This window comes from Manacus candei, unplaced genomic scaffold (genome assembly GCF_025592945.1).
Source record: "Manacus candei isolate 608988 ecotype Guabito, Panama unplaced genomic scaffold, ASM2559294v1 h1tg000425l, whole genome shotgun sequence".
Lineage (NCBI taxonomy): Eukaryota > Metazoa > Chordata > Aves > Passeriformes > Pipridae > Manacus > Manacus candei.
The window spans coordinates 1-22,665 of record NW_026138473.1 but is presented as its reverse complement, the minus strand read 5'-3'; the positions used below and the strand labels follow the sequence as shown (position 1 = coordinate 22,665).

The window sequence follows — 22,665 nt, the reverse complement described above, 5'->3', positions numbered from 1 at the left end:
GACCTCAAGGATTGGGGAGGGTTGGTGGGACCTCATTGGGCTCCTTCTGGGACCTCTTGGTGCTCCTCCTTGACCAGGGAGGGGTGGTGGGACCTCAAGGATTAGGGAGGGTTGGTGGGACCTCACTGGGCTCCTTCTGGGACCTCTTGGTGCTCCTTGTTGATCAGGGAGGGTTGGTGGGACCTCACTGGGCTCCTTGTGGGACCTTGTTGACCAGGGAAGGGTGGTGGGACCTCATGGATTAGGGAGGGTTGGTGGGACCTCATCGGGCTCCTTCCAGGACCTCTTTGTGCTCCTCCTTGACCAGGGAGGGGTGGTGGAACCTCATGGATTAGGGAGGGTTGGTGGGACCTCATTGGGCTCCTTGTTGACCAGGGAGAGGTGGTGGGACCTCATTGGGCTCCTTCTGGGACCTCTTGGTGCTCCTTGTTGACCAGGGAGGGGTGGTGGGACCTCATCAGGGATGGTGGGACCTCCTTGGGCTCCTTGTTGACCAGGAAGGGGTCATCAGGGGATGGTGGGACCTCACTGAGCTCCTTGTGGGCTGGGAAGGGGTGGTGGGACCTCCTTGGGCTCCTTGTTGACCAGGGAGGGGTGGTGGGACCTCATCAGAGATGGTGGGACCTCCTTGGGCTCCTCGTTGCCCGGGGATGAGCGGCGGGACCTCCTGGATGCCCGAGGGGTGGTGGGCCCTGCCCTCACCCGGCGCTGCCGCCCCGCAGGTTCCAGGAGAAGGGCAACCTGGAGGTCCTGCTCTTCACCATCCAGAGCAAACTCCGGGCCACCAACCGCAAGCTCTACGTGCCCAGCGAGGGCAAGAGCATCTCCGACATCAACAAGGTGCCGACGGGACACCGGGAGGGGTGGGGGGACCTCTTCAGGGGTGGGGGGACCTTCTTGGGCTCCTCATTGACCAGGGAGGGGTGGTGGGACCTCATGGATCAGGAAAGAGTGGTGGGAGCTCATCGGGGGTGGTGGGACCTCATCGAGCTCCTTGTTGACCATGAAGGGGTGGTGGGAGCTCACTGGGGGTGGTGGGACCTTCTTGAGCTCCTTGTTGACCACAAAGGGGTGGTGGGAGCTCACTGGGGGTGGTGGGACCCCATTGAGCTCCTTGTTGACCATGAAGGGGAGGTTGGAGCTCATTGGGGGTGGTGGGACCTCATTGAGCTCCTCATTGACCAGGGAGGGGTGGTGGGAGCTCATCAGGGGTGGTGGGAGCTCATTGGGGATGGTGGGACCTTCTTGAGCTCCTCGTTGACCATGAAGGGGTGGTGGGAGCTCATCAGTGGTGGTGGGACCTTCTTGAGCTCCTTGTTGACCACAAAGGGTTGGTGGGAGCTCATTGGGGGTGGTGGAACCTTCTTGAGCTCCTTGTTGACCATGAAGGGGTGGTGGGAGCTCATCGGGGGTGGTGGGACCTCATCGAGCTCCTTGTTGACCACGAAGGGGTGGTGGGACCTTCTTGAGTTCCTTGTTAACCATGAAAGGGTGGTGGGACCTCATCAGGGGTGGTGGGACCTTCTTGGGCTCCTCACTGACCATGAAGGGGTGGTGTGATCTCATCGAGCTCCTTGTTGACCATGAAAGGGTAGTGGGACATCATCGAGCTCCTTGTTGACCATGAAGGGGTGGTGGGACCTTCTTGAGCTTCTTGTTGACCATGAAGGGGTGGTGGGACCTCATCAAGCTCCTTGTTGACCACGAAGGGGTGGTGGGACCTCATTGGGGGTGGTAGGAGCTCATCGGGGGGGGTGGGACCTTCTTGAACTCCTTGTTGACCATGAAAGGGTAGTGGGACCTCACTGAGCTCCTCGTTGACCATGATGGGGTGGTGGGACCTCATCGAGCTCCTTGTTGACCATGAAGGGGTGGTGGGAGCTCATCGGGGGTGGTGGGAGCTCATCGGGGGTGGTGGGACCTTCTTGAGCTCCTTGTTGACCATGAAGGGGTGGTGGGAGCTCATCAGGGGTGGTGGGAGCTCATCGGGGGTGGTGGGACCTTCTGGGGCGACCTCATTTTCCTCCCGGATCGGGGAGGGCTGGTGAGACCTCCCCATCCCAAGGATGATCCCCCAGTGGTCTCGAGGAGCTCCCGGTGACCCCCCCGTCCCCCCCGTCAGGCCTGGACGTGCCTGGAGAAGGCGGAGCACGAGCGGGAGGTGGCCCTGAGGAACGAGCTCATCCGGCAGGAGAAGCTGGAGCTCCTGGCCCAGCGCTTCGACCACAAGGCCGTCATGAGGGAGACGTGGCTCAACGAGAACCAGCGCCTCGTCTCCCAGGTGGGCCGGGGTGGGAAGGGGGTCCCGGAGGACCTTCAGCCCAGGGGAGGACCCCTGGTGATGGGGTGGGGGTGGAGGAACCCAACACGTGGGTGGTGGGACCTCAGCGAGGGTGGTGGGACCTCACTGGGCTCCTGGTTGATTGGGGAGGGGTGGTGGGACCTCCTTGACCAGGGAGGGATGGTTGGACCTCATCAAGCTCCTTCTTGACCCTGGAGGGGTGGTGGGACCTCCTTGACCAGGGAGAGGGGTGGTGGGACCTCACTGGGCTCCTGGTTGACTGGAGAGGGGTGGTGGGACCTCCTTGAACATGAAGGTCTGGTGGGACCTCCTTGACCAGGGAAGGGGTGTTAGGACCTCATCCTGATCCTCCTTGAACATGGAAGGGGTGGTGGGACCTCATCCTGCTCCTCCTTGACCAGGGAGAGGGGTGGTGGGACCTCACTGGGCTCCTGGTTGATTGGGGAGGGGTGGTGGGACCTCCTTGACCATGAAGGTCTAGTGGGACCTCCTTGACCAGGGAAGGGATGATGGGACCTCATCCTGCTCCTCCTTGACCAGGGAAGGGGTGTTGGGACCTCCTTGACCATGAAGGTCTGGTGAGACCTCCTTGACCAGGGAAGGGATGTTGGGACCTCATCCTGCTCCTCCTTGACCGGCGAGGTCTCCATCCCCCCGTTGTCACGTCCCCCCACCGCAGGACAACTTCGGCTACGACCTGCCGGCGGTGGAGGCGGCCATGAAGAAGCACGAGGCCATCGAGGCCGACATCTCCTCGTACCAGGAGCGCATCCAGGTGGTGGTGGAGCTGGCCCTGGAGATGGAGTCCGAGGGCTACTACGACACCAAGAGGATCAGCGCCCAGAAGGACAACATCCTGAGGCAGTGGGGCCTCCTGACCGAGCTGGTCCGCGCCCGCCGCGCCCGCCTCGAGCAGAACTTGGCCCTGCAGAAGATCTTCCAGGAGATGGTCTACATGATCGACTGGATGGAGGAGATGCAGGTAGGGCGGCCGGGGAGGACGCGGGGGGGCGGCTCCGGGACCCGATGGAATGGCCGAGTTGAGGGCTTGGTGGGCCGTGGAAGAAGGGTCAAGCCAAGGTCTTGGTGGACCATGGAAGGGTCAGCCCAAAGTCTTGGTAGGACCATGGAAGAAGGGTCAAGCCAAGGGCTTGGTGGACCATGGAGGAAGGATCAACTCAAGGTCTTGAATGGTCAACCCAAGGTCGTGGTAGACCATGGAAGAAGGGTCAACCCAAGGTCTTGGTGAACCATGGAAGAAGAGTCAAGCCAAGGTCTTGGTAGACCATGGAACGGTCAACCTGAGGTCTCGGTGGACCATGGAAGAAGGGTCAACCCAAGGTCTTGGTGAACCATGGAAGAAGAGTCAAGCCAAGGTCTTGGTAGACATGGAAGAAGGGTCAACCCAAGGTCTTGGTAGACCATGGAATGGCCAAGCTGAGGTCTTGGTGGGACCATGGAAGAAGGGTCAAGCCAAGGTCTTGGTAGACCATGGAATGGCCAAGCTGAGGTCTTGGTGGGACCATGGAAGAAGGGTCAAGCCAAGGTCTTGGTAGACCATGGAAAAAGAGTCAACGCAAGGTCTTGGTAAGCCATGGAAGGGTCAACCCAAAGTCTTGATCAACCCAAGGTCTTGGTGGACCATGGAAGAAGGGTCAAGTCAAGGTCTTGGTAGATGATGGAAGAAAGGTCAACCCAAGGTCTTGGTAGACCATGGAATGGCCAAGCTGAGGTCTTGGTGGACCATGGAAGAAGGGTCAACCAAGGTCTTGTAGACCACAGAAAGGTCAACCCAAGGTCTTGGTAGACCATGGAACGGCCAAGCTGAGGTCTCGGTGGATGATGGAAGAAGGGTCAACCCAAGGTCTTGGTGGACCTCAGAAGGGTTTCTCTTGTTCTCTTCCAGGTTCTCCTGGTCTCCAAGGACCTGGGGAAGCACCTGCTGGAGGTGGAGGACCTCCTGCAGAAGCACGGGCTGCTGGAGGCCGACATCTCCGCCCAGACCGAGCGCGTCCAGGCCCTCAACGCCGCCGCCCTCAAGTTCTCGGAGCTGGAGGGTAACGGGGGGCACCGGGGTGGGCACCGGGGTGGGCACTGGCAGGGGCTCCTTGGGAAGAGCCAAACCAAGGTCTTGGTAGGCCATGGAATGAGCAACAGGAGGTCTCGGTGGACCATGGAAGAAGGTTCAAGCCTTGACCGTGGAAGGGTCAAGCCAAGATCTTGGTGGACCTTGGAAGGGTCAACCCGAAGTCTTGGTTGAAAGGTCAACCCAAGAACTTGGTTGACCATGGAAGGGTCAAGCCAAGGTCTTGGTGGACCACAGAAAAGTCAACCCAAGGTCTTGGTTGACCATGGAAGGGTCAACCCAAAGTCTTGGTAGACCATGAAAGAAAGATCAACCCGAGGTCTTGATGGACCATGGGATGGTCAACCCAAGGTCTTGATAGACCATGGAAGGGTCAACCCAAGGTCTTGGTAGACCACGGAAAGGTTGACCCAAGGTCATGGTGGACCATGGAAGAAGAGTCAACCCTAAGTCTTGGTGAGCCACAGAAAGGTCAAACCAGGGTCTGGTGGACCATGGGAGGGTCAATCTGAGATCTTGATAGACCATGGAAAGGTCAACCCAAAGTCTTGGTTGAAAGGTCACCCTGAGGTCTTAGTGGACCATGGAAGGGTCAACCCAAGATCCTGGTAGAGCACAGAAAGGTCGCCCCGAGGTCGTGGTGGGCCACGGAAGAAGGGTCAACCCAAGGGGTCTCCTCCAGGGTCGGCGGCTCCACCACCTCCCTGGTCACCCCTTCCAACGCTGAAGCCTCTTTGTCTCGGCCCAGGTTACCAACCCTGCGACCCCCAGATCATCTGCAACCGGGTCAACCACGTGCAGACGTGCCTGGAGGAGCTGGAGGAGCTGGCAGCCAAGAGGCGGAAGGAGCTGGAGGATTCCCGCCAGCTCTGGACCTTCTTCCAGGAGATGGAGGAGGCCGAGGCCTGGATCCGTGAGAAGGAGAAGATCTTGGCCGCCAAGACCTGCGGCCGCGACCTCAGCAGCGTCCTCACCCTGACCACCAAGCACAAGACCATGCTGGGCGAGCTGGGCAACCGGCGCGCCCTCCTCCACCAGACCATGAAGAAAGGCGAGAAGATCCTGGCCAAGAAGTCCTTCGGCCCCGCCGGCATCCAGGAGAAGATGCGGGAGGTTTGCCTGCGCTGGAAGAAGCTGGAGGAGGTCACGGGGCTCCACCAGCAGCGCCTGGAGGACGCCCTGAACTTCTTCCAGTTCAGCGCCGAGACGGACGACCTGGTGGCGTGGCTGCAGGACACCTACCGCATCGTGTCCAGCGACGACTTCGGCCACGACGACTACTCCACCCAGGTGACGCCCCTTTTGCGCCCCAAACGGGCGCGGAGAAACTGCTCGGAGGCAGAGCTTGGGTCTCTGAGCGGCGGCAGTCGAAGAGTTGGGTGTTCGTACGGTTTTTGCGAAGGGATGACGTCGCTTTTCAGGAATATCCATAATATTGCAGCGTCCGGTTATGATATTCGTAACAGGGGGAGTCGAGGTGGAGTTAGAGGCGAGGTCTTCAACTTGACCCCTCCTTGGCTGGGGAAGGGGTGCTGGGACCTCCTTGACCAGGGAAGGGGTGGTGGGACCTCGTCCTGCTCCTCCTTGGGTGGGGAAGGGGTGCTGGGACCTCCTCGACCAGGGAAGGGGTGCTGGGACCTCATCCTGCTCCTCCTTGACCAGGGAAGGGGTGCTGGGACCTCCTCGACCAGGGAAGGGGTGCTGGGACCTCATCCTGCTCCTCCTTGACCAGGGAAGGGGTACTGGGACCTCCTTGACCAGGGAAGGGGTATTGGGACCTCCTCGACCAGGGAGGAGTTTCTGTGGGACATCCCGTTCCTTCGGCCTCGCAGGGGTCGTTTTCTCCCTCCTCTCCCTCGTGAACTCTCGAGCTCTCCATAATTGGGCTCGCGTTTCCTCACGCGTCTGGCAGGAGTTTCTGATATTTGCCCTCGGCTCCTCTCCCTTCCTTGTCCCCCCTCTGCCTTCCTCCCCCGTGTCCGTGTCGGCGTCCCCGGGGGCTCCACCGTTCTCTCTCCCCGTTCTCTCGCGCCAGCCCGGCCGGATTTCATTCCCTTTCTCTTCCCCGTTGGGGGGACGCGTTCTCGGTCAACCCTTCGGGCCTCGTTTTCGCCGCAGACCCTTTTCAGGCTCTGCAGACCCTTCTCAGGCTCTGCAGACCCTTCTCAGGCTCTGCTCTGCCCGGCAGGCGCTGCTGCGCAAGCACCGGGCGGTGGTGGAGGAGGTGGAGAAGCACCGGGTGGCCGTGATGTCCCTGCGGAAGCAGCTGGCGCTGCTGGCGCCCGACCACCGGCAAGGGGTGGACGTGCAGATCCGGGTGGTGGAGGTGGAGCAGCTCTACGGGGAGGTGGCCGAGGTGGCCGTGCTGAGGACGCAGTGGCTGCAGGACGCGCTGGCCGTCTACAGGATGTTCAGCGAGGTGCACGCCTGCGAGGTGTGGGTGGACGAGAAGGAGCAGTGGCTGGAGAAGATGGAGGTGCCCGAGGAGCTGGATGAGGTCGAGGTGGTCCAGCACAGGTGGGTTGGCTCCAGAACCCAATGGAGTGGCCAAGCTGAGGTTACGGTGGACCGCGGAAGAAGGGTCAAGCCAAGGTCTTGATGGACCATGGAATGGTCAAGCTGAGGCCTTGGCGGACCATGGAAGGGGGGGACAAGCACCTGGGTCCCTTGGTGGTCCTTCATCCCTTGGTAGTCCTTCATCCCTTGTTGTCCCTCATCCCTGGTGGTCCCTCATTCTTTGTTGTCCCTCATCCCTTGGTGGTCCTTCATCCTTTGTTGTCCCTCATTCGTTGTTGTCTTTCATCCCTCGGTCGTCCTTCATCCCTTGGTGGTCCTTCATCCCTTCATGGTTCCTCATTCCCTGATGGTCCTTTATCCTTAGTGGTCCCTCATCCCCTGGTGGTCCTTCATCTCTTGGTGGTCCTTCATGCCTTGGTGGTCCTTCATCCCTTGTTGTCCTTCATTTGTTGTTGTCTTTCATCTCTTGATGGTCCTTCATCCCTTGGTGGTCCCTCATCTCTTCATGGTCCCTCATTCCCTGGTGGTCCCTCATCCCCTGGTGGTCCTTCATCTCTTGGTGGTCCTTCATGCTTTGGTGGTCCTTCATCCCTCGATGGTCCTTCATCCCCTGGTGGTCTCTCATCCCCTGGTGGTCCCTCATCCCTTGTTGGTCCTTCATCCCTCGGTGGTCCCTCATCCCTTGGTGGTCTCTTATCCCTTGTTGTCCTTCATCCCTTGTTGTCCCTCATCCCTTGTTGGTCCCTCATCCCTTGGTGGTCCTTCATCCCTTGGTGGTCCCTCATCCCCTGGTGGTCCTTCATCTCTTGGTGGTCCTTCATCCCTTGTTGTCCCTCATCCCTTCATGGTCCCTCATCCCTTGTTGGTCCCTCATCCCCTGTTATCCCTCACCCCTGGTGGTCCCTCACCCCTTGTTATCCCTCACCCCCGGTGGTCCCTCACCCCTTGTTGTCCCTCATCCCCGGTGGTCCCTCACCCCTTGTTGTCCCTCACCCCCTGTTATCCCTCATCCCTTCATGGTCCCTCACCCCTGGTGGTCCCTCATCCTGTTATCCCTCACCCCCGTGGTTCCTCACCCCTGGTGGTCCCTCACCCCCGGTGGTCCCTCACCCTGGGGGGTCCTTCCCCGTGTCCCCCCGCCCAGGTTTGAGAGCCTGGACCAGGAGATGAACAGCGTCATGGGGCGCATCCTGGACGTCAACCAGGTGGTGCAGCAGCTGGTGGACGGGGGCCACCCCAGCTCCGAGGAGGTCCGAGCGTGCCAGGACCACCTCAACAGCCGGTACGGCCACGGGGGGGGCAAGGGGGGACCCTCGACCTGTCTGGGGGCTCCTTGGTTGGGGGAGGGACCCCCAAGCTGTGGTTCTCCAGGGGTGGGACGTCCCCGTGGAATCCAGGTCTCCAGGGGGATGGTCCAAGCCCATCCTGGTGGTCCCAAGGGGGGCCTCGACCTTCTTGGGGTCTTCTGGACGGGATGAACTGTGTGTGGGGCTGCTTGGAGACCCCCAACCCGGGCGGTGGGACATCCCTATGGGCCCCACCTCTCCCCGCCGGCGCTCCCACCCCACCCCAAACCGCGGTGGCCTCCGGGTGGCTCCTGGTGGCCTCCATCCCTCCCTTCTCCCCCCTGTCCGGTGGCCTCCGGGTGGCTCCTGGTGGCCTCCATCCCTCCCTTCTCCCCCCCCTGTCCGGTGGCCTCCGGGTGGCTCCTGGTGGCCTCCATCCCTCCTTTATCCCCCCTGTCCGGTGGCCTCCGGGTGGCTCCTGGTGGCCTCCATCCTTCCCTTCTCCCCCCCCTGTCCGGTGGCCTCCAGGTGGCTCCTGGTGGCCTCCATCCCTCCCTTCTCCCCCCCCCGGCCCAGCTGGAACCGGGTGGTGGAGCTGGTGGAGACCAAGAAGGGCCAGCTGAGCTCGGTGCTGAAGATCCAGAACTTCCTCCTGGAGTGCGGCGAGATGAAGGCCCAGGTGCGGGAGAAGAGGAAGGCCATCGAGGCCACCCAGTCGGGCGGCGGCGGCGACCTGGGCGGGGTCCTGGCCCTGCAGCGCCGCCTGTCCACCATGGAGGCCGCCCTGGTGGCCCTGGAGCCGCGGCTGGTGGGGCTGCAGCGGGAGGGCGAGGCCTTGGCCGCCGCCCACCCCGCCCGGGCCCTGGAGATCCTGCTGCCCTTCGAGGAGATCAGCGACGAGTGGGAGAACCTCAAGAGGGCCCTGCAGGGCTGCGAGGACACCCTGACCGTGGCCGGGCGGCTCCAGCAGTTCATCCAGGACCTGGACGACTTCTTGGGCTGGCTGGTGAAGACCCAGGCGGCCGTGGGGTCCGAGGAGGTGCCCGACAGCTTGGCCGAGGCCGAGAGGCTGCTCAACGTCCACGTGGCCCTCAAGGAGGAGATCAACGGCTACGAGGAGGACTACGCCAAGATCCAGGCGGCCAGCGAGCTGCTGGCGCTGGAGGAGATGGAGGTGCCCTCCCTGTCCCTCCAGCAGTGGCTGCAGAAGTTGGACGCGGGCTGGGGGAAGCTCCTGCAGAGCTGGGAGATGAGGAGGGAGCTCCTGGTGCAGTCCCACGTCTTCCACCTCTTCCTGAGGGACGTCCAGCAGTGCCAGAACACGCTCTACAACCAGGTGGGGCGGTGGGGAGGGCGGGAGGAGGTCTTGGGTGGTGGAGATGGGTGGGAGAAGGTCTTGGTCAGTGGAGATGGGTGGGAGAAGGTGTTGGGTGATGGATTTGGGTAGGGGAAGGTCTTGGGTGGTGGAGATGGGTAGAAGAAGATCTTGGTCAATGGAGATGGGTGGGAGTAGGTCTTGGGTGATGGAGATGGATGGGAGAAGGTCTTGGGCGATGGGAATGGGTGGGAGAAGGTCTTGGGCGATGGGAATGGGTGGGAGAAGGTCTTGAGTGATGGTGGGGTTGGATGGGAGATGGAGATGGGTAGAAGAAGATCTTGGTCGATGGAGATGGGTGGGAGACGATCTTGGGCGATAGGAAAGGGTGGGAAAAGGTCTTGGTCAATGGCAATGAGTGGGAGAAGGTCTGGGATGATGGATTTGGGTGGGAGAAGGTCTTGGGTGATGGGGATGAGTTGGAGAAGGTCTTGGGTGATGGATTTGGGTGGGAGAAGGTCTTGGGTGATGATGGGGATGGATGGGTGATGGAGATGATGGGTAGAAGACGGTCTTGGGTGATGGATTTGGGTGGGGGAAGGTCTTGGTCAATGAAGATGGATGGGAGAAGATCTTGGATGATGGAGATGGATGGGAGAAGGTCTTGGGTGGTGGATTTGGGTGAGGGAAGGTCTTGGTCAATGAAGATGGGTGGGAGAAGGTCTTGGGTGATGGGGATGAGTTGGAGAAGGTCTTGGATAACAGAAATAGGTGGGACAAGGTCTCAAATGATGGATTTGGGTGGGAGAAGGTCCTGGTTGGTGGGTATGGATGGGAAATGGAGATGATGGGTAGAAGAAGGTCTTGGGTGATGGATTTGGATGGGGGAAGGTCTTGGGTGATGGGGATGATGAGTAGAAGAAGGTCTTGGTCAGTGGAGATGGGTGGGAGAAGGTCTTGAGTGATGGAGATGGATGGGAGAAGGTCTTGAGTGATGGATTTGGGTGAGGGAAGGTCTTGGTCAAGGGAGATGGGTGGGAGAAGGTCTTGGGTGATGGGGATGGATGGGAGAGGGAGATGATGAGTAGACGAAGGTCTTGGGTGATGGATTTGGGTGAGGGAAGGTCTTGAGTGATGGATTTGGGTGGGAGAAGGTCCTGGTTGGTGGGGATGGATGGGAGATGGAGATGATGGGTAGGAGAAGGTCTTGGGTGATGGATTTGGATGGGAGAAGGTCTTGTTCAATGAAGATGGGTGGGAGAAGGTCTTGGATGATGGAGATGGATGGGAGAAGGTCTTGGGTGATGGGGATGAGCTGGAGAAGGTCTTGGGTGACAGAAATAGGCGGGACAAGGTCTCGAGTGATGGATTTGGGTGGGAGAAGGTCCTGGTTGGTGGCTTTGGGCGACAGAAGATCCCGCTGGACCTCCTGTGGCTTTGGGGCGACCGGACCGAGGACGGCACGTGACCGTCCCCCCCCCCCCCCCCCATGCCCCTCCCCCAGGAGACCACCCTGGCCCACGCCGAGCTGCCCGACACGGTGGAGGGGGTCACCAAGGCCCTCAAGAAGCACAAGGACTTCACCACCACCCTGGAGCTCAACCTGCAGAAGGTCCAGCTGGTCCTCCAGGCCGGCGAGAGCCTCCAGCGCCAGCGCAACCTCCACAGCGCCCGCGTGGCCGAGGCCGTGCAGGGGCTGCGCGCCAAGTACGTGCGGCCAGGACCCGCCTACCCACACCCGGGGACCACCCGGGACCACCCGGGGCCACCTGGGACCACCCGGGACCACCCAGGACCACCTGGGACCACCTGGGGTGTCCTCAAACACTCAGGAGCCCCCACAACCACCCAGGGCTCCCCCATGACCACCCTAGACCACCCAACACCACCCAGGAGCCCCCACAACCACCCAGGAGCCCCCCATGACCACCCTAGACCACCTAGGACCACCCTAGACCACCCAGGAGCCCCCACGACCGTCCAGGACCACCCTGAATGTCCTCAAACACTCAGGACCCCCCCCAACCACCCAGGAGCCCCCAGGACCCACCATCCCCACCCAGGACCACCCACCACCACCCAGGATGTCCTCAAACACTCAGGAGCCCCCACAGCCACCCAGGACCCCCCCATGACCACCCTAGACAACCCAACACCACCCAGGACCACCCAGGAGCCCCTGGGACCACCCGGGATGTCCTCAAACACTCAGGAGCCCCCACAACCACCCAGGACCCCCCCATGACCACCCTCGACCACCCAACACCACCCAGGACCACCCTGGACCCCCCCATGACCTCCCAGGACCACCCTGAATGTCCTCAAACACTCAAGAGCCCCCTCAACCACCCAGGACCCCCCCATGACCACCCTGGACCACCCAACACCACCCAGGACCATTCCCCAGTGCCCAGGACCCACCTCCCCCACCCAGGACCACTTGGGACCACCTGGGACCACCCTGGATGTCCTCAAACACTCAGGACCACCCAGGACCCCCCATGACCACCCTAGACCACCCAACACCACCCAGGAGCCCCCACAACCACCCAGGACCCCCCGTGACCACCCTCGACCATTCCCCAGTGCCCAGGACCACCCTGGATCACCCAAGACTACCCTGGACCCCCCCCATGACCACCCAGGACCCACCACCTCCACCCAGGACCACTCGGGACCACCCGGGACCACCCTGGATGTCCTCAAACACTCAGGACCCCCCACGACCACCCAGGACCCCCCATGACCACCCTAGACCACCCAACACCACCCAGGACCCCCCACAACCACCCAGGACCCCCCGTGACCACCCTCGACCATTCCCCAGTGCCCAGGACCACCCTGGACCACCCTGGACCCACCCAGGACCATTCCCCAGCGCCCAGGACCACCCAGGATCACCCAAGACTACCCTGGACCCCCCCATGACCACCCAGGACCCACCACCTCCACCCAGGACCACCCGAGGCCACCCAAGACCCCCCCCCATGACCACCCTGGACCTCCTCAAATAGCCAAGACCCCCCACCACCACCCAGGACCACCTAGGACCACCTAGCACCCACCATCCCCACCCAGGGCCATCTTGGAGCCCTCATGACCACCCTGGACCATTCCCCAGCACCCAGGACCACCCCTGACCCACCATCCCCACCCTGGACCACCCAACACCACCCAGGACCATTCCCCAGCACCCAGGACCACCCAGGACTCACCATCCCCACCCTGGACCACCCTGGACCCCTCATGGCCACCCTGGACCACCCTGGACCCCTCATGACCATCCTGGATCACCCAGGACCACCCTGGGCCATTCTCCAGCACCCAGGACCCATCTGGACCTCCCATCCCCACCCAGGACCACCCAAGACTGTCTTGGACCACCCTGGACCTCTCATGGCCACCCAGGACCACCCAGGACCCGCCATCCCCACTCAGGACCACCCAAGGCCACCCTGGACCCCTCAGGACCATTCCCCAGCACCCAGGACCACTCTGGACCCACCATGACCCACCATCCCCACCCAGGACCACCTAAGACCACCCTGGACCACCCTGGACCCCTCATGACCATCCTGGACTACCCAGGACCACCCAAGACCACCCTGGACCATTCCCCAGCACCCAGGACCACCCAGGACCCCCCATCCCCACCCAGGACCACCCAAGACCACCCTGGACCTCCACGACCACCCAAGTCCCCCCCCTCTCCCCCAACCACCCCCATCCAAGACCCCCCAAAATCTGCAGGGGGGGGGGTCCCAGAGGGCACCTGAGTTTCCCCTTCAGATTCGGTAAATTAGGGCTTAATTAGAGGTTAATTAGGGCTCAATTAGAGGTTAATTAGGGGTTAATTAGGGTGCTGAGCTGGACACCCCCCCCGCAGGAGCCAACACAACCACGAGCTGGCCCAGGAGTGGACGCGGAAGCTCCAGGACCACCTCGAGCTCCAGAAGTTCCTCCAGAACTGCCGAGAGGTCAGAGCGGGGTCACCGACCCCCCCCCCAACCCTGAGACCCCCCCCCGGACCCCCCCCAACCTCGGAGACCCCCAAATTATCCCCCCCCAAACCCTGAGGCCCCCGGACTGTCCATGGAGGGGGAGGGGGTGGGCTCCGGGTGGGGGGGTGGGGAGGGGGGGGCTTGACCCCCTCGGTGTCACCTCCAGGACCGGGGGGGGGTTCTCACGTCACGTCAACAGGGGGAATTTGGGGTCGGGGGGGTCTCCAAAACCCCCCAAAGCTGGACCAGGGGGTCCAAAAATGCTCCTCAGCATCTCCGGGGGCTTCACCAGTGCTCGTGGGAAGATCTGTTGTGGTCCATCCTCAGCATCCAGGAGGTTGCTGGGACCCAAATCACGTCCCCCATGGATTTTTGGGGTCGGGGGGGTCTCCAAACCCCCCCAAAACTGCACCAGGGGGTCCAAAAATGCTCCTCAGCATCTCAGGGGGCTTCACCAGTGCCCGGGGTGGGACCTGTTGTGGTCCATCCTCAGCATCCAGGAGGTTGGTGGGACCCAAATCACGTCCCCCCTGTGGATTTTTGGGGTCGGGGGGGTCTCCAAACCCCCCCAAAACTGCACCAGGGGGTCCAAAAATGCTCCTCAGCATCTCAGGGGGCTTCCCCAGTGCCCGGGGTGGGACCTGTTGTGGTCCATCACTGGAAACCAGGAGGTTGGTGGGACCCAAACCACACCCCCTGTGGATTTTTGGGGTCGGGGGGGGTCTCCAAAAACCCCCAAAACTGGATCAGGGGGTCCCACCAGCCCCACAGATGCTCCTCCAGCCCCAAAAATGCTCCTCAGCATCTCAGGGGGCTTCAACCAGGAGGTTGGTGGGACCCAAACCACGTCCCCCTGTGGATTTTTGGGGTCGGGGGGGGTCTCCAAAACCCCCCAAAACCCGACCAGGAGGTCGGTGAGACCCAAACCACGTCCCCCCATGGATTTTTGGGAGGTTTTGGGGGGTCCCCAAACCCTCCAGGGCTTCCCATGACCCCCCAAAATGCTCCTCATCACCTCGGAGGGGGGTTCCCGTGGACATTCCCCCTTCCCCCCCCCCCGGGCCGGGGCTCTTTTCCCGGCTCATTCCAGGAGGGATTTTGGGGTTTTTCTTTCCCAGATCCCACCGGGATTTTGTTTTTTTTTTTTCCCCAAATCCTGCCAGAATTTTGGGGTCTTTTTTTTCCCAGATCCCACCGGGATTTTGGGGTTTTTCTTTCCCAGATCCCACCGGAATTTTGGGGTCTTTTTTTTCCCAGATCCCACCGGGATTTTGGGGTTTTTCTTTCCAGATCCCACCGGGATTTTGGGTTTTTCTTTCCCAGATCCCACCGGGATTTTGGGGTTTTTCTTTCCCAGATCCCACCGGAATTTTGGGGTCTTTTTTCCCAGATCCGTCGGGATTTTGGGTTTGTTTTTTTCTTTTTTTCCCCCCAAATCCTGCCAGAATTTTGGGGTCTTTTTTCCCCAGATCCCGTCGGGATTTTGGGTTGGTTTTGGTTTGGGGTTTTTTTTTTCCAGATCCCGCTGGAATTTTGGGGTTTTTCTTTCCAGATCCCTCGGAATTTTGGTTGTTTTTTTTTCCCAGATCCCGCCGGAATTTTGGGTTGTTTTTTTTTCCCAGATCCCATCGGAATTTTGGGTTTTTTTTCCCCAGATCCCGCCGGAATTTTGGTTTTTTTTTTTCCCCCAGATCCCGCCGGGATTTTGGGGTCTTTTTTTCCCAGATCCCGCCGGGATTTTGGGGGTTTTTTTTCCGAAATCCCGCTGGAATTTTGGGTGTTTTTTTTTCCCAAATCCCGCCAAGATTTTGATTGTTTTTTTTCCCAGATCCCACAGGGATTTTGGGTTGTTTTTTTTTCCAGATCCCATCGGGATTTTGGGGTTTTTTTCCCAAATCCCGCCGGAATTTTGGGTGGTATTTTTTCCCACCCCCCGCCGGAATTTTGGCTCTTTTTCCCAGATCCCACTGGGATTTTGGTTGGTTTTTTTTCCCAGATCCCGCCGGATTTTCGGTCGGTTTTTTTCCCAAATCCCGCCGGATTTTGGGGTCTTTTTCCCAGATCCCACCGGAATTTTGGTGGTTTATTTTCCCAGATCCCGCCGGGATTTTGGGGTCTTTTTTCCCCAAATCCCACCGGAATTTTGGTTGTTTGTTTTTGTTGGTTTTGGGGTTTTTTTTGTGTTTTTTTTTCCCCAGATCCCGCCGGGCTTCCCGATTTTTTTTTTTTTTTTACCATTTATTTTTTTAATTTTTTTTTTTATTTTTTTCTCGTTCCCGGCTCACCCGGCGGCGCGCGGGATCTGCTGCATCACCGCGGCTCCTCCATCCTTCCTCCTCCTCCTCCATCACCCCCCTCACCTTCCTCCTCCTCCTCCTCCTCCTCCTCCTCTTCTCCTCCTCACCCCCCCCCCATTTTGGGAATCCCATTTTTCCCCCCCATTTTGGGAATCCCATTTTTCCCCCCCCCATTTGGGAATCCCATTCCCCCCCCCATTTGGGAATCCCATTTTCCCCCCATTTTGGGAATCCCATTTCCCCCCCCCCCCTTTTTTCCTATTTTCCCCCCCCCCCGGGCGGGTGGTTCTTTATTTTTGGGGCGCCCTGGAGGCGTTCGGGGGGGCTGACCCGCCCTCCCCGCTGCTGTGCCCCCCCCCCGCAGCTGGATGGCTGGATCCGGGAGAAGGTGCTGATGGCGGGGGACCCCCTCGCGGGACCCCCCCCGGGACCCCCCCCGGGGCCCCCCCAAGCCGTGGCTCCAACACCCCGCGTTCCTGGCGGAGCTGGCGCAGAACCGGGAATGGCTCGAGAGGATCGAGAAGGTGCCGCGGGGGGGGGGGGGGGGGAGATTTTTGGGGGGGGGAATTTGGGGGAGGGGTCGCGGGGGAACGGGGGGGGGGGATGGGCTTATGCTCGCAAAGAGGGGGTGGGGGGTGATGGGGAGGGGGGGGGGGTTGCGGGTTCCCCCCTCCCCCCCCCTTTCCGAGCTTTGCTGCAGCTCCCCCCCCCGCCCCCCCCCCCCGCCGCTTTTCGGGGCTGCAGCGCTGCGGGCCACCCCCACCCCCTAAAATCTCATTGCTCCCCCCCCCCGCATCCCCCTGGGACCCCCCTGTGCCCCCGCGAGCCCCCCCCGCGCCCCCCGTGTGCTTCGGCATCCCCCTCCGTGCCCCCCCCCCCCGCATCCCCCCCCCCGCGCTATTCCCGTGTGTCCCACCCCCCCCCCGTATCCCCCGGGGACCCCCCGCGCCCCCCGTGTGCTCCTGCATCCTTCCTGTGCCCACCTGTGCCCCCCCCGCGCCCCCCGTGTGCTCCTGCATCCTCCTTGTGCTCCTGCATCCCCCCTGTGCCCCCCCCGCGCCCCCCGTGTGCTCCTGCATCCTCCCTGTGCTCCTGCATCCCCCCTGTGCCCCCCCCGCGCCCCCCGTGTGCTCCTGCATCCTCCTTGTGCCCCCCCCGTGCCCTCCCGAGCCCCCCCCGCGCCCCCCATGCCCCCGTGTGCTCCTGCATCCCCCCCGTGACACCCCCGTGCCCCCCCCGCCTCCTCCCCCTCCCCACTATTCCCCCGTGTGTCCCACCCCCCCCCCGTATCCCCCGGGGACCCCCCCGCGCCCCCCCGTGTGCTCCTGCATCCCCCCCTGCCCACCTGTGCCCCCTCGTGCCCCCCGTGCCCCCCCCACATCCTTCCCCCCCCCCGCTATTCCCCCGTGTGTCCCACCCCCCCCGCATCCCCCGGGGACCCCCCCGCGCCCCCCCGTGTGCTCCTGCATCCCCCTGTGCCCCCCCCGTGCCCTCCCGAGCCCCCCCGCGCCCCTCCGTGTGCTCCTGCATCCCCCTGTGCCCCCCTGTGCCCCCCCCCGCGCCCCTCCGTGTGCTCCTGCATCCCCCTGTGCCCCCTCGTGCCCCCCCACATCCTCCCCCCCCCCCGCGCTATTCCCGTGTGTCCCACCCACCCCCCGCATCCCCCTGTGCCCCCCCCGCGCCCCCCCGTGTGCTCCTGCATCCCCCCTGTGCCCCCCCCGTGCCCTCCCGAGCCCCCCCCGCGCCCCCCATGCCCCCCGTGTGCTCCTGCATCGCCCCCCTGCCCCCCCCGCATCCTCCCCCGCCCCGCTATTCCCCCGTGTGTCCCACCCCCCCCGCATCCCCCGGGGACCCCCCTGTGCCCCCCCGTGTGCTCCTGCATCCTTCCTGTGCCCTCCCGAGACCCCCCCGTGTGCTCCTGCATCCCCCCTGTGCCCCCCCGTGCCCCCTCGTGCCCCCCGTGCCCCCCCCACATCCTTCCCCCCCCCCACTATTCCCCCCGTGTGTCCCACCCCCCCCCCCACATCCCTCTGGGACCCCCCCGCGCCCCCCCGTGTGGTCCTGCATCCCCCCCTGCCCACCTGTGCCCCCTCGTGCCCCCCGTGCCCCCCGTGTCCCCCCCACATCCTTCCCCCCCCCGCTATTCCCCCGTGTGTCCCACCCCACCCCACATCCCCTGGGGACCCCCCCGTGCCCCCCCGTGTGCTCCTGCATCCCCCTGTGCCCCCCCTGTGCCCCCCCCCGCGCCCCCCGTGACCCCCCGCATCCTCCCCCCCCCCGCGCTATTCCCGTGTGTCCCACCCACCCCCAGCATCCCTCTGGGACCCCCCCCGCGCGCCCCCCGTGTGCTCCTGCATCCTTCCTGTGCCCCCCCGAGCCCCCCGGCGTCCCCCGTGACACCCCCGTGCCCCCCCCGCATCCTCCCCCCCCCCGCGCTATTCCCGTGTGTCCCACCCCCCCCACATCCCCCGGGGACCCCCCCCGCGCCTGTGCCCCCCCGCGCCCCCCCGCGCCCCCCCCGCACCCTCCGTGTGCTCCCGCAAACCCCCCTTGCCCCCCCCCCGCACTCCCCTCCCCCCGTTATTGCCATGTGTCCCACCCCCCCCCCCACATCCCCCTGGTACCCCCCCGTGCCCCCCCCCGTGTGCTTCTGCATCCCCCCTGTGCCCCCCCCCGCATCCTCCCCCCCCCCCGCTCTTCCCGTGTGTCCCACCCCCCCCCCGCATCCCCCTGGGACCCCCCCCGGTGCCCCCCCCGCAATCCCCCCCCCCGCGCTCTTCCCGTGTCCCCCCCCGGCTGTATTTTTGTGTCGTGTGTGTCCCCCCCCCGCGCTATTCCCGTGTCCGTCCCACCCCCCCCCCGCCGCACATCCCCCCCCCGGACCCTCCTCACGTCACCCCCGCGCCCCCCCCCCTCCCTGCGTGTCCCTCCCCCCGCGACCCCCCCCATATCTCCGTGACCCCCCCCGCGCCCTCCCCGCGGCCCCCAACATGCCCCGCCCACCCCGTACCCCCACATCCCCCCACCCGCAGCCCCCGTGTGTCCCCCCCCCCGTGTCCTCTCCCCCCGCGCCCCTCCGGCGGCCCCCAACACACCCCCCCATCCCCATATCCCCCCCCCTACAACCCCCGTTGCCCCCCCCATATCTCCGTTGCCCCCCCCATATCTCCGTTGCCCCCCCCCATATCTCCGTGGCCCCCCCCATATCTCCGTGGCCCCCCCATATCTCCGTGCCCCCCCCCATATCTCCGTGGCCCCCCCCATATCTCCGTGCCCCCCCCATATCTCCGTGCCCCCCCCATATCTCCGTTGCCCCCCCATATCTCCGTTGCCCCCCCCATATCTCCGTTGCCCCCCCCCATATCTCCGTTGCCCCCCCCATATCTCTGTGGCCCCCCCCCATATCTCCGTTGCCCCCCCCATATCTTTGTGGCCCCCCCCATATCTCCGTGCCCCCCCCCCATATCTCCGTGCCCCCCCCATATCTCCGTTGCCCCCCCCCATATCTCCGTTGCCCCCCCCATATCTCCGTGCCCCCCCCATATCTCCGTGCCCCCCCCATATCTCCGTTGCCCCCCCATATCTCCATTGCCCCCCCATATCTCCGTGCCCCCCTCATATCTCCGTGGCCCCCCCGCGCCCTCCCCGCGGCCCCCAACACGCCCCCCCCCCCGTATCCCCTTATTCCCCCCCCCGTGGCCCCCCCCACTGTATCTCCGTGGCCCCCCCCCAAACCTCCAAAGTGCCCCCCCTCCACTGTCTTGCTGTGTCCCCCCCCCACAGACCCTGTGTCCCCCCCCGTATCCAACATGTGCCCCCCCCGTGCCCCCCCGTGTCTGTTCCCCCCCCGTGTCACCCCCATGCCCCCCCCCCGGTCTCCCTGTGTGTCCCCCCCAGCATTCCTGTCTGCCCCCACCATATCCCCCCGTGTCCCCCCCATGTCCTACCCCTGTGCCCCCCCTTGTCCCCCCCTGCCCCCCACATCCCCCCCTTCCCCCCCAATTTCCCGTGTGCCCCCCCCGCTGTATCCCCCTGTGTCCCCCCCTTGTCTCCCTGTGTCCCCCCCCAGCATTCCCGTGTGCCCCCCCCGCTGTATCCCCCTGTGTCCCCCCCATCTCCTACCCGACCAACACAACACAACACAACCAACTCAACTAACCCAACCCAACCAACCCAACCAACTCAACCAACTCAACCAACCCAACCAACCCAACCAACCCAACCAACCCAACCAACCCAACCAACTCAACCAACCCAACCAACCCAACCAACACAACCAACTCAACTAACCCAACCCAACCAACCCAACCAACTCAACCAACTCAACCAACCCAACCAACTCAACCAACTCAACCAACCCAACCAACCCAACCAACCCAACCAACCCAACCAACTCAACCAACCCAACCACCCAACCAACAAATTCAACCCAACCCACCCAACCAACCAACCTCACCCAACCAACCCAACCCAACCCACCCACCCAACCTCACCCAATGTCACCAACCCAACCCTCCCACCCACCCCAGGAAGGGGAGGAGCTCCTGCAGGCCAAACCCGAGCTGGGCGCGGCCGTCCGGCGCCAGCTGGAGGAGCTGCGGAGGTGTTGGGTGGAGCTGGAGACCACCAGCCAGGCCCGGAGCCGGCGCTTGGCCGAGGCCGCGGCCGCCGAGCGCCTGGCGCGCAGCTACGCCGACATGGAGGCGCGGCTGGGCCGGCTGGAGGAGCAGCTGGAGACCGTGGGCAGCGGCGCCGACCTCCGCAGCGTCAGCCGGCAGCTCAAGAGGCTCCAGGTGGGCTCGGGGGGGACGTCGGGGTTGGGGGGGGGGACGTCGGGGATTGGGGGGGGATGTTGGGGCTTGGGGGGACACCGGATGTTGGGGGGGACGTTGGGTGTTGGGGGAAAGTAGGTTGTGGGGGACACCAGGTGTTGGTGGACATCAGGTTATGGGGGGGACATCAGGTTATGGGGGGGACACCAGGGTATGGGGGGGGACATCAGGGTATGGGGGGGACATCAGGTTATGGGGGGGGACATCAGGTTATGGGGGGGACACCAGGGTATGGGGGGGACACCAGGGTATGGGGGGGACATCAGGGTATGGGGGGGACATCAGGGTATGGGGGGGGACATCAGGGTATGGGGGACACCACGTTTGGGGTGACATCAGGTTATGGGGGGACATCAAGTCATGGGGGTCACCAGGTTATGGGGGTCACCAAGTTATGAAGGAACACCAAGTTATGGGGGACACCAGGGTGTGGGGGGACATCAGGTTATGGGGGGACACCAAGTTATGGGGTCACCAGGGTATGGGGGGGACACCAGGTTATGGGGGATACCAAATTATGAGGGACACCAGGTTATGGGGGAACACCAAGTTATGGGGTCACCAGGGTATGGGGTCACCAGGTTATGGGGGACACCAGGGTATGGGGGGACATCAAGTTATGGGGGAACACCAGGTTAGGGAGGGACACCAGGTTATGGGGGACACCAGGGTATGGGGGACACCAAGTTATGGGGGACACCAGAGTATGGGGGGACATCCGGTTATGGGGGACACCAGGGTATGGGGGGACACCAAGTTATGGGGGGACACCAAGTTATGGGGGGGACATCAGATTATGGGGGGGACACCAGGTTATGGGGGGACACCAAATTATGAAGGAACACCAAGTTATGGGGTCACCAGGTCAGGGGGGGACACCAGGTTATGGGGTCACCAGGGTATGGGGGACACCAAATGCTTTGCTGGGTGACACTGGGCACTGGGGACCCCCCCCCACCCATCGTGAGCCCCCAGTCCCGCCCCCAACTGCCCCCGTGCCCGTGTCCCCCCTCGCAGTCGATGGAGTCGCAGGTGGAGGAGTGGTACAAGGAGGTGGGCGAGCTGCAGGCGGCGGCGGCGGCGCTGCCGGCACAGGCGGCCGGGCGGGACGCGGTGGGCGAGCGGCAGAGCGCGGTGGGCACCCGCATCGTGCGCCTCATCGAGCCCCTCAAGGAGCGCAGGAGGATCCTCCTGGCATCCAAGGAGGTCCACCAGGTCAGCCACGAGCTGGAGGATGAGGTGGTGAGTACCCGGGGGGGGACGGGGCGGGGTGGGGTGGGGTGGGGTGGGGTGGGGTGGGGTGGGGGGGAGATGGAAATGAGATGGAGATGGGATGGGATGGGATGGGGGGGAGATGGAGATGGAGATGGAGATGGAGATGGAGTGGAGATGGAGATGAGATGGAAATGAGATGGAGATGGGGTGGGGTGGAGGGGAGATGGAAATGGGGTGGGATGGGATGGGATGGGATGGGGGGGAGATGGAGATGGAGATGGAGATGGAGATGGAGTGGAGATGGAGATGAGATGGAAATGAGATGGAGATGGGGTGGGGTGGAGGGGAGATGGAAATGGGGTGGGATGGGATGGGATGGGATGGGGGGGAGATGGAGATGGAGATGGAGATGGAGATGGAGTGGAGATGGAGATGGAGATGGAGATGGAGATGGAGATGGGGTAGAGATGGGGTGGAGATGGGGATGGAGATGGGATGGAGATGGGGATGGGGATGGAGATGGAGATGGGATGGAGATGGGGATGGAGATGGGATGGGGGGGAGATGGGATGGAGATGGAGTGGAGATGGAGATGGGGATGGAGATGGGGTAGAGATGGGGTGGAGATGGGGTGGAGATGGAGATGGAGATGGGATGGAGATGGAGATGGGATGGAGATGGAGATGGGATGGAGATGGAGATGGAGATGGAGATGGAGATGGGATGGGGATGGAGATGGAGATGGAGATGGGATGGAGATGGGATGGAGATGGAGATGGAGATGGAGATGGGATGGGGATGGAGATGGAGTGGA

The 22,665-nt window shown here is 63.1% G+C and overlaps 1 pseudogene; it reads left to right on the top strand.

Moving 5' to 3' along the window:
- LOC127465542 (spectrin beta chain, non-erythrocytic 4-like) overlaps positions 1 to 21,878 on the top strand; it is a 32,309-nt pseudogene extending 10,431 nt beyond the window's left edge.
- Positions 21,879 to 22,665: the final 787 nt, after the last annotated feature.